Genomic DNA, 11,920 nt, shown 5'->3' on the forward strand with positions numbered 1-11,920 from the left:
ATGGGAATTTTGGGTAGTACTTAAGGATATTTGAGGATTCATGTTGTCCTTATAGTATTATAACACAGTACATACTCAATAAATAGTAGTTATTATGAGGAGGAGGAGGAGTGTATTTTAGTAAAGCAATCACCACCTTGTTAAAACTTAGTTGACAAAGCCTGGTAATCTCTAGAGTTTGGGGATGTAGCTCTGTGGTAGAGCACTTCCCTAGCATGTGGCAGGCCTTGGGTTTGATCTCCAGCCCTGCGCCCTCCCCCCACAAAAAAACAAGCCATGTACAAAGGACAATAAGTGGCTTAAACAAAGTACTTAAGATTCTTGCAGTGTAGCAATAAGGGGGGGGGGGTTGTGTGGATTTTTCCATCCTGAAGGATAATGTTGTTTTTTCTACTATAGCTTCCTCAGTAGCAGTTCCTTCTATGGTAAAATTTAGCCCAGGGTGGCCCTGAGCTGTAGGTTTATCCGCCTCTGTTTGGATAAACTTTCCTCCTTTATTATCTCTAGATCAAAGAGCATGAATGTGGAATCCTGACATTCCCCTAAAATGGCTCCTGTCATGTGCTTAGCCAGGTGACATGAACCAACAGAACATTTAACAAAAGTTGAATGCCCCATCCCTTTAGTTTCATAGTCTTTTTTTCCAGAAGCATAGTTATATCCAAATGGGAAGAGAGAGAGATGCCGTTCCTAGTTTTTCACAATTCATAGTTTCTAGTTTGATTTTTTTTCATTGTGATTTTTACTTTATTGCAGAACAACAGAACTCTGACTTTCATTTCACATGTTGTGTGGTTAATTTCACCAAGAATCATATTTCATGTACTATCACATTGCTAGCATTTCAGTTACCTCAAGGGTAAAGCAGGCATTAGGTCAGGGTGTTCAGTATGGCAGGGTATGCTGTGGGCCCTGCACACCTCCTCCCAAGCTTCCTCCCTTTCTCTAAGCTTCAGTTCTCCTCCTAGTCCCTGTCTCTGTCAAATTCCTTATCATGTTGTTTTGTAGCAATCTATTTTCTGTATTGCCAACTAGACTGTAGGTTCCTTGGAGTTTGTGGACAGTGTCTAACCACTACTATACCCCTGCACCAAACTGTAGCTGGAGTGTAGTAAATGCTCAGTAGATGCTTGTTGGGTAAAGCAAAAGTATTTCATGAAGACACTGTGTGTGTAAATGAGTCCTTTATAATCCTTTTGGATGCTCCCATCATACTTTGCATCTAAATCCAAAATCAAAGCTATTTTTATCGGCATCTACAGTCAACTGAGTAGGCAAGGTCATTGCTCCAGAGTATTCCTCTATCTTAAAGGAAACCCCTTTGAAGCCATTCTAACTCTACTTCAGTGGCTTTCCTAGGTTATCCTCAAAGCTGGTTTTTAAACTCAGCTCCCTGTTTCCCTGCAACATTTAACTGTTTCAATTAAAAAGTCTTTTTGACTCACAGACCTCCAGAATTATTAAGTTTTTCCTAATATCATGATCCTTATCTTCCAATTTTTCATTTGGATTCCACCCCTCGGAGCCCTCAACTGGGTCACCTCTGCAAAGAATGTTTTTTGTTAGCAGTCATTTCCCACCTTGGTAAAATAGTATAGGATTTGTAGTCTGGGGAGAGGATATTCAACAGGTACAAAGTTACAGTCAGATAAGAAGAATAAATTCAGGTATTCTTTTGCACAGTAGGGTGATGATATTCAGTATTGCATTGAATATTGCAAAACAGAACAGATTTTAAATGTTCTCACCACATGAAATGATAAATATATGAGATACAAATATACTAAATAGGATTCCACCTCTTGGGTCCCCTTCTTCCTCCGGGAGAAGTCTTTTCTGCTGTCCTTTAATAAACTTCTAATTTCTACTCTGAAAAAAAAAAACAAATATACTAAATATTCTCATGGGATTATTACACAATATATGTATAGAAACATCATATCACATAAACATGTACAATTATTATGTGTCAATTAAAAACAAAACTGAAGCTGGGCACGTTGGCGAATGCCTGTAATCCCGGTGGCTCTGGAGGCTGAGGTAGGAGGATTGAAAGTTCAAAGCTAGCCTCAGCAATCTGCCTCAAAATAAAAAATAAGGGTTGGGGTTGTGGCTCAGTTGTAGAGCACTTGCCTTACACATGTGAGGCGCTGGATTCGATCCTCAGCACCACATAAAAAAATTCAACAAAAAATAAATTATACAAAAATCAAATTAAAAAGGGCTGGGGATGTGTCTGGGTGGTTAAACACCCCTGGGTTCAATCCCTGGTGCCAAACAAAACAAAAGTAAAAGGAGAGGTTTGACTGAGGTGCTACTACTTACAAGCTATACAAACTTGGGTAAGTAGCTTAACCCTTAAAAATGGAGAGAATAATCACTGTCACATCTTAGTCCCACACAGGCTGGAGGGGAGCTTCAGATTAAACAATGGTTATGAAAACACCTTGGAAATTGAAATATATGGATGTTTTTAGGACACCTAGGGTTACCACCCAAAGTAACCCTCTCCCCCTCCCAATTAGGCACCAAGCATTGATTCAGTCTTAAACCCTCTAGCCCTGGGCCATTGCTGGGTGGTGGAAGCATTGTTCTTCCTATCTTGACAGGTTGATCTTGGCTTAAGACTTGTTGCCCTGGGGTCTTTTCAGTCAGCATCTGGGGGTGGGAGGAGTACCTCCCTTGGTTTCTCAAAAGCTTATTATCAAGTGCTGTTTAGATATTATGTAGCTTCTACCTTCCAGCTAGCTTTGTGGCCTCCCTCCCTAGTTCAACAAGTTTCTTGTGGGGGAAGGGGAAAGGGCACTTTTCCAACCTTTTCCTCCTCCAGTACCAGAACTCCCAGAGTCCCTAGACTCCAATTTTTCAGGCATAATTTCTTGACATCCATCAGGGTCGGCCCTATGAGGTATTTTAGATGGATCCCAGGCAGGTAAGTTACATTTTGCAGAGATTTCATTTATTCCCAAAGTACAGTCTCAGCTCCTAGGTAATTACAAAACCCATGACTTCCCTTGCCTTTGTGGTCAAAAAACACCCTCAGCGTTTGCCTCTCCTTGACCCCAGCTTCCAGCCTGTATTTGGGTCTGCTCTCAACGCTCCTGAGGGAGTTACCCAGCTTTAATTTGGCCAGATGCTCAGTGTCCTGCTCAGATCCCATGCCCCGTTTTTCCTCTCCACTTTGAATAGCTTTTGCACAAACCCTTAGATTCACTGAAGCTTGCCCCCCTCTCCAGCAAGTTTTTCCTGCTGAGAGTAATTGCCTTTTGGTAGCCCTGCTTAGTTAGTGCCAAGGTTAGCCTTTTCTTCACTCTGAATCCTTTTAACTTTTGCTTTTGCATAATTGAACTCACCACAGTAGGCATTCAACCTTTTCTTTTTAGCAGTGCTAAGGATCTGAACCTAGAATCTTATGCATAGTAGGCAAGTGCTCTACCACTGAACCATATCCTGAGCCCCTAATACCTAAGTTCAGTAAATCTTCTTCAGCTTGCAAGTGAATTGAAATTGACACACTTCTTAAGCAAAGGTGAACAAAGGATTGTCTACCAGTGGCTAGTTTTCTGCAACCTCAGCTAAGATTGATTTATTTACTTTATGTTTTAGTAAAGTATATGTGACAGAGACTATAGAAACACAACTAACAAACCTAAAATATTGACTGTGGTCCTTCACAGAGAAAGTTGGTTGACTCCTAGAGTTTTTAATATCCAAAATCAGGGTTACTATTTTGACTGTATCACCTTCTGTTTCCAAGGTTACAGGAAATTTCTGACTTATTTATCACCCCATTTTACCGTCTCATCTATCCCTTCCATTCAATTTCTAGTCTAGCCATGAAAAGTTGAAAAGGTTTCTGTTCTGCCTCCTGAACTCACATTTCATTTCTTTCCCAAGAAATACACTCACTTCCATCTGCAAGACAGCTCCCTGCTCCCTCTCCTTCTGCCTCTAATTAATATCCCTCTGGCTTTGGTGGACACTTTGGAAAGTGAGAGCTCCTTGCTCATTTTCACAGTCTCAGAAAAATGCTCAGGGTAATTTGAAGACAGAGCAGATGGTAAGTATGAGGAGATTTTGTGGAGGGCTAAACCTTGGAGACACTTAAAATCCCCCTGCAAATGGAGACTAACTCTGTTTCACCCACAAGGTGATTTATTTCCATAGTTCTTTGGAAGAAGGTAGGATCAGTTTACTAGGGTTCAGCTTACTCAGCAGAAGGGCTAATCTCCTCTGTTAAAATGTATTTTCTGCTGAATTTAATCTTCTCTCATTGGTTTTCCTTTTGCACTACCTACATACTTCCTGAGGGTGGGCCAAACCTAAAGAATGTAGCCAAACTCAAACAAAGGACATTAGCCCTTAGTCCAAACACAAATACTTACTGAAGGACCATTAGATATCTAGCATGTGATTGGTGCCATGAAGTCTAAACTTGGACCCAGGCTCCCCTAGACTCCAGGGTAGCTAGAGGGACAAAATAACTAAGTACACACAGGTTTTCTGATGCAATTCAGATGAGTGAATGGCCTGGGTTTCAAATATATCTTCTGATTGTCCCACAGCACATATGTATTTTTCAAACTGTCATTTTTTTCCTTAAATTACTTCAAGATCACTGTAACTGTGCTTCCTATACTAAGAAAGAGAAGGGAAATATCTGTATGAACTTTTATTAGCAAAGAATGTACATAGTCGGTGTTCAATAAAGTTCCTTGGATAACTATAGATGCAATGGTTAGAGGAAGGCATTCCCAGAACTTGGAAATGATACCCCACAAAATATGGCACTTTGGTATGCTGAGTACTTTGAAGTGAAGGAGGCTAGACGCCAAACTTCTTCCTGACCTTCTCTTGTCCTCCTGTCTCCCCAACCTCTTTCTCTCCCTAAAGTGAGTCATGGAAACTAGACCCCCTCTCCTCCAAAGCAAGCCAAAAAAATCCTAGAAAGGTTGCTTTCTCCCTTCTCCCTTCTCTTTTTTCCCTTGAAGACTCTCATTCCAGAAACGTCAAGACCTATCCCAGAAGGAAGGAATGCTATACAGAGAGGCCATGAGGAATCTAAACACACTGGCCTTGGCTGGCTTTCCCAATTACTTTTCAATCACATACTTTCTTGCAATTGCATTTCTACAGGTATGCCCATTCTTCATTTAACTGAAGCATAAAAATAGTTTTCTCTGAGTATTTGTGTGTGTGTGTATGGGGAGGTACCAGGTATTAAACCCAGGGACCCTTTACCACTGAGCCATATCCCCATCCCTTTTTTATATTTTATTTTGAGACAGGATCTTGCTGCATTGCTTAGGGTCTCCCTAAATTGCTGAGGCTGGCTTTGAACTCCTGCCTCACAACCTCTCCAGTCACTGGGATTCTAGGCATGAGCCACCATGCCTGGCCTACCTTGGATATTTGAGTCTTCACTTCTGAAGGGTCCTGCTTGCATAAAACTTTGATCCAATTAATTTGTTATGGCTTTCATTCTCTAACCCATCTCGCTATAGAAGTGCCAGCTGGGTATGATGGGTGAGGTAAGGTATCACACCTTTCCACTCCTACAAACAATAGCATTAGCAAAGCTTTATAATTGAAACAAGTTTGATTCATTTGCAGTACAACCAAATGGACTAGCCTGATTGGAGAAGTCAGTTTGTGCGGAGGTTTGGAAAAGTCAGGTCTGACTATGTAAGATAAGACCAAATTGGAACTTGTTCTTTTGGAGGTTTTGGAGATGGTGCAGTCCTCCGTGGTACATATGTGTTATTTGGCTAGGGAACAAGACTTACAAATACCAAATTTGACTTTCCTGGATCTTTGGCCTTAACTGCTACCTATATCTCATTTTGCAACCAAAGCCACATACCTATGCTGGTTTAACAGTAGCTAGACTAGACGGAAACAACACATTTAGCCATTGGCCAAGACAAGACTGTGAAAGTGTTTCAAGGGTATCTCACAGTTGTTTCCCCTTAAAACATGCCTCTTGGGCTGGGGATGTGGCTCAAGCGGTAGCGCGCTCGCCTGGCATGCGTGCGGCCCGGGTTCGATCCTCAGCACCACATACAAACAAAGATGTTGTGTCCACCGAAAACTAAAAAATAAATAAAATATTAAAATTCTAAAACAAAAACAAAAACAAAAACAAAAAAAAAAACATGCTTCTTCCAGGCTGAGGTAGGAGCTCAGTGGTAGAGCACTTGCCTAGCATGTGTGAGACACTGGGTTCAATTCTCTGCACCAAATATAAATAAATAAATTAAACAAAGGCCTATAAACTACTAAAAAACATATTTTAAAAAGATATGCCTCTTCCAGCTGTTCTGGAAAATTCCAAAGCCAAAGATTTTTTATTGATCTAAAGAATGACAAGTAAGGGCTGGTGTTGTGACTCAGTGGTAGAGCATTTGCATGGCATGTGTGAGGCCCTGGGTTCAATCCTCAGCACCACATATAAATAAATAAATAAATTAAATAAAAGATCCACTGATGACTAAAATGCATATATGTGTGTGTATATATATATAAAATGACAAGCGAGCACATTGAATGATGATTCCAAAATCTACCCTTTGCAAGATCTTTTATAAGCTCCATGTATCAAATTGCCTGCTAGAACTCCCTGCTGGAACACTAGAATTAATAACACAAAATATCATCAGCCTTCATGTCTACCCATTATTCTCATCTACCTTTGCCCTTATCCCCCATCTCCACGAATGACAATACCATCTACCCAACTGCATAATTAGCCAAGCCAGAATCACAGGGTATCTACAAAGATCTTCCCTCTCCCTCACCACCCATATACAACCATTAAAATATCTCTAGTTCCTAGTCCATTCCTACTGTCACTGTCTAACTCTGAGACCCTCATCAGTTCTGGCTTTCCCTATTCTGCATCTTTGTTCCATCCCACCCTCATGACCCTCATGCACACTACTGAAAGCACGATCTTGTTAAAAATCTGATCTTGCAACTGTAGGGGTGGAAAAGAGTGGTAGCTTTCCTCACCCATCATAAAGGTCACTGCAGGACAGGTTAAGGAGAGAAAGGCATAACAGATTGATTGAATCAAATTTATATGCGACATAAGAACTTTCAGATACGAAGACCCCAATATCCAGGGAAAATTTTGGGCTTAGTTTTGATGAAGAATGAGCAGCTCTGTGTAAATGTGACTTGATAAGGGGATAAGATCTATGGTAATAGACAAGGGAAGCCAGCAAGGCCTGTCTTTTCAGATTCCTCTTGGCCTTTCTGTGTAGCACTCTTCTCCTGGTTATAGAGCACGACCCCTCTGGAATGAGCCTTTAAGGGAGAATAGATAAAATGACCTTCTTAGCTTTTGTGTCTTGCTTTGAGGGAGAAGGGTTTTAGTTCCTATGACCCATCCTGAGGGAGAGGAATTCTGATTTCTGTGACTCACTTTGGGGAACAAAGAAAGGAAGAAAACTGGAGGATAGAAAGAGGTCAGAGAGAGAACTGAATTTTGAAGCTCTTTCAATCTCCTTTAATTGAAAGTACTCAGTGTGCTAGAGTACCATACTTTTGGTGTATCATTTTTCTGAACTCCAACACCACTGTTCTATTTGCAAGTCTTCAGTAGTGTCCCATATTCCTTTCAAGATAAAACCCAAACTTAGGTTGACCCCAAAACCTAGCTTATCTCACTCTCCTCCCCAACTCATTTCTTGTGTTCTGTTCACACAGAATTTTCTTTCCTTAAATGCCTGTTTATGCCCCAGTATCTTTGCACGAATTAGACTCTCACTCTCTGGAAATCCTTCTTCTTTTTCTGCTTCTTTATTTTCTACTTGTCATTCAAGATAGCTTAGCCATTACCTCTGAAAAACACTTCAAGTCTCCTAATGTGAATTAGATTTTCCTCTGTGATCCTTATGGTACTCTGCTCATAGTTTGAAAACAAAGCAAATCATTTTCTACAATATTGTAATGTTATGGTCTATCCATGTGTATCTCAATAGACAATGAACTCCTTGAGGGAAAGAGCTGATGTCTCTTTTCATTAAACAATATCTACATGCACTAAATCCTTCAAAGTGTGTGAATGAAATGGATAGATAGAGTATAGTCACAGTGAAGTATAAAGGGCTAATATATAATCCTTTCTGGAAAGTCTGTTGTTTTTCTGTTTGTTTTTTGGCAGTAGTGAGATTGAACCTAGGAACATTCTACCATTGAGCTACATCCCCAGCCCTTTTTATTTTAATTTCTACAAGGATCTTACTAAGTTGCTGAGGCTGACCTTGAGCCTGTGATCCTTCGGCTTCAGCATCCCCAGATGCTAGGATTATAGGCATGTGTCATCATGCCCAGTTGGAGAGCCTGTTTGATAGATACAGAACAAGGAAAATATGAAAGTTGCAGAGGATCTAAAGTATGAGGAAGATACTGCTATGTGAAACGTTAGGGGATGATATGACCAGAGTAAAAGTCACAGTGAAGTTCCTACAGAAACTGTCCATCATTGAAGAAAGCAAGCCCTGGCAATACAAGAATGTGTATTTCAACAGAGAAATAGTTCACTCTAATGAAGAGAAGCAGCTCAGTTTCTGAGAAACCAGGTAAAAAAAGGTAATGAAGATTAATGAGAAGCTATTACTTACCCAGGGAAAAAATAGAAATTATTTACTGAAGGAAAAAGATTTTCAGATTTTTCAGTCACAAGAAAACATCTAAATAAAAAGATCATCAAGCTCCTTCCCCTTCTAGCCAGCTTTGTGTGACCTTCCAACTCAGACCTCCCTGAGACCTGAGTAAAATAGCCTATGTGATAGTTTGGTGATGCAGGCTGGCCTTGAGGCACTGGCTGCATGATATGATTTGATAGGAACGGATATTAAGTTCCTAGAGGGTATCCACATGCTATATGTTAGTTGTCCCTTACCTGTAATTTTGCTTTCCATGATTTCGGTCACTCATGGTTAAATGAGGTCCAAAAATATTAATGTAAATTTTCATTAATAAAAATTGATGTTTTAAATTGTGCAATTTTGAGTAGTGTGATTCAATTTCATGTTGTTATATGCTGTACTGCCTGGGACATGAATCCCATGCCTTTGGCCCATGTATCCATGCTGTATATGCTACCCACTTATTAGTAGCTTTGTGGTCATCTTGGTTGTCGGATCAACTGTTGCAGCATCACGGTGCTTGTGTCCAATTAGCCTGTATTTTATTTAATAATGGCACCAAAGTGTACAAACGGTTATGTTAGGTATTTTATATTATTTAGTATATTGCTATAATTCTTCTATTTTATTGATAATTACTCCTGTTAGTGTCTTAGTATGCCTAATTTATAAGTTAAACTTTATTACATATGTATATATAAAAGAAAACATAGAACAGATAGGGTTTGGTACTATTTGTGCTTTCAGGCAACCACTGGAGATATTGGAATGTATCCCTGAGGGTAAGAGGGAACTACTAACTTCTGCATCATCTGTCTCAAGGCAGAATCTTGCACACAGGAGGCATTCCTTGTATCTGTAATATGTCATATGAGGCAGTGTGATGTGGAAGAATGAGTATTCAACTGGGAATCCAAAAAACCTAAGACTTTGACACATTCCTGCTGTCTGCCCAGGGATAAGTCATTATAGTTCTCTGGGCCTCAGTTTCCTTTACCTTAAAATTAAGATTTAAATATCTACTTTGCAATATCGTGGAGAACACAATGAACTGTGTGAAAGAAAATGTGTGACAGATTGGTTAATGAGTACATGGTCAACATGTGTCATTTGGAACTGAATAAGTGAACATGAAAGGGCTCAGTACCCCTGCCCCAAATGATTCACCCACTATATGACAGTCCATCATCAGAGCTAGATACTACTTGGTTTTGAAGTTGCTTTGAGCTCTAATGTATTTATTCCCACTTTTTTTGCAGTTCTGGGGATTAAACCCAGGGGTTTGCAAGGCAAGCACTCCACCACTGACATCCCTAGCTTTTTTTTTTAAATTAGAGTTTTATAGTTATACATAGAAGTTGGGATTCCTAAGCCAAAGACATTTTATTGACCAAAGAATGACAAGTGAACACATTGAATGATGATTCCAAAATCTATCCTCTGCCAGATCTCTTATAAGATCCATGTATCAAATTGCCTGCTGGAACACCTGCTGGAACATTAGAATGAATAGCATGAAACACCATCTGCCTCCATGTCTACCCATCATTCTCATCTACCTTTGCCCTTATCCTCCATCTCCACGAATGATACCATCATTTATCCAATTGCATAACTAGTCAAGCCAGAATCAGCCCTTTTTATTTTTTTATTTTGAGACAGGGTCTCTAAACTGCCCAGACTGACCTGGAATTTGCAATCCTGCTGCCTCAGCCTCCCAAGTAGCTGGGATAACAGGTGTGGACCATCACACGTGGTCAATACACCCCCCTTTAAATAGAACAAACTACTATTCTGAGGAGTTGTACCTCAAGCTGACTTCTTGTTATTAGTCAGTACCTTGGTAGGCTGTTATCATGGATAGTCAAACAAGAATGTGACAATATCTGAAGGTAAGAAGCAGCTTACTGCAGGTGGGAAGGTGGAAGAAGATAAAGCATGATAGAAAATAGGATATTGGGCTGGGGGTGAGCTTGCCTAGCATGTATGAGGCCCTGGGTTCTATCCCTAACACTGAGGCAAAAAAGAAGAAAGTAAGAAAGTGGGCTTTTTTTAAAGAAAAAAAAAATTTGTACTGAGGATTGAACTCAGGGGCACTCGACCACTGAGCCACATCCCCAGCTCTATTTTGTAATTTATTTAGAGACAGAGTCTCACTGAGTTGCTTAGCACCTCACTTTTTACTGAGGCTGACTTTGAACTTGGGATCATTCTGCCTCAGCTGGGGTTAAAGGCTTGTGCCATCATGCCTGGCAAAAGTGGGATCTTTAAACATGACTATAAGCATAAAATAAAGACAAATACATCCTACTTCATCAATTTAACAAGGGCTTACCGTGATGGCAACAAGGACCTAAGATATGAGACCTAGGCTCTGTTATGTGGTTGACTTTGTGTGTGGGGGCGTGGGGGCTACTAGGGTTGAACTTGGGCATTTGTGCATATTAGGCCAGTGTTCTGCCACTAAGTTACATCCCCAGCCCTGAGTTAATGTTAAATTGACCTTCCATAGGCTTCCCGTACACACACCAGAACTGATGAAGTGAAGGTCTCTTATTGTGACATAAAATGATCTGTGCATTTTATTCAATTCTAGGAATGAAACAGTGCCACAGTGTGGTTCCTGCATAGAGTTTCATAAAGTGTATGAGGAGCTCCTCATTTTAGAGCAGGGAAGATGTTGTCAGGAATACAAATTAATTCATCAGAAAAGATAAGGGCAGAAAAGAGTGAAAGCCACACAAGATCCTTTCTCCTTTCCCTTCCTGCTCCCCCTCCTTTGGCCATCCTAGAGAAGAAAGAACTATGTGAATGTCTACGTTTTTGAATAAATGGAATACTCAGAAATGCCAGAAGAAATCTGGTCTCCAGAGCATCTGTATACTCTACACACATGAGCTAACAGTACAAAAAACTGATGAGGTTTCTAGGTGACAGGGGAGGGAAAGTATTTGCAATGGTGTAATCCATCATAGAAAACTGAAATATTCTTTAAACTAAGGAGATAATCTGTCTTATCCTGTATTTTCCTGGGGCCTTGCATAGTGCCTGATACATAGTGGTTGCTCTGTAAACTTCTTGTAGATACCAAATAGAGGCCTGCATTTGCTTTCCAGGGCTGCCATAACAATGTAATGGAACCAAGTGGCTTAAAATAATAGAAACCTATTCTCTTATGGTTTTGGAAACCAGAAGTCTGAAGTCAAGGAGTTGGTAGGACCAGACTCCCTTCATAACTTCCAGGGGAGGATCTTTCTTTCCTCTTC

The sequence above is a fragment of the Marmota monax genome, unplaced genomic scaffold, assembly GCF_021218885.2.
Source record: "Marmota monax isolate L192 unplaced genomic scaffold, Marmota_monax_Labrador192_F-V1.1 WCK01_AAM20220418_F8-fsc00050, whole genome shotgun sequence".
NCBI lineage: Eukaryota > Metazoa > Chordata > Mammalia > Rodentia > Sciuridae > Marmota > Marmota monax.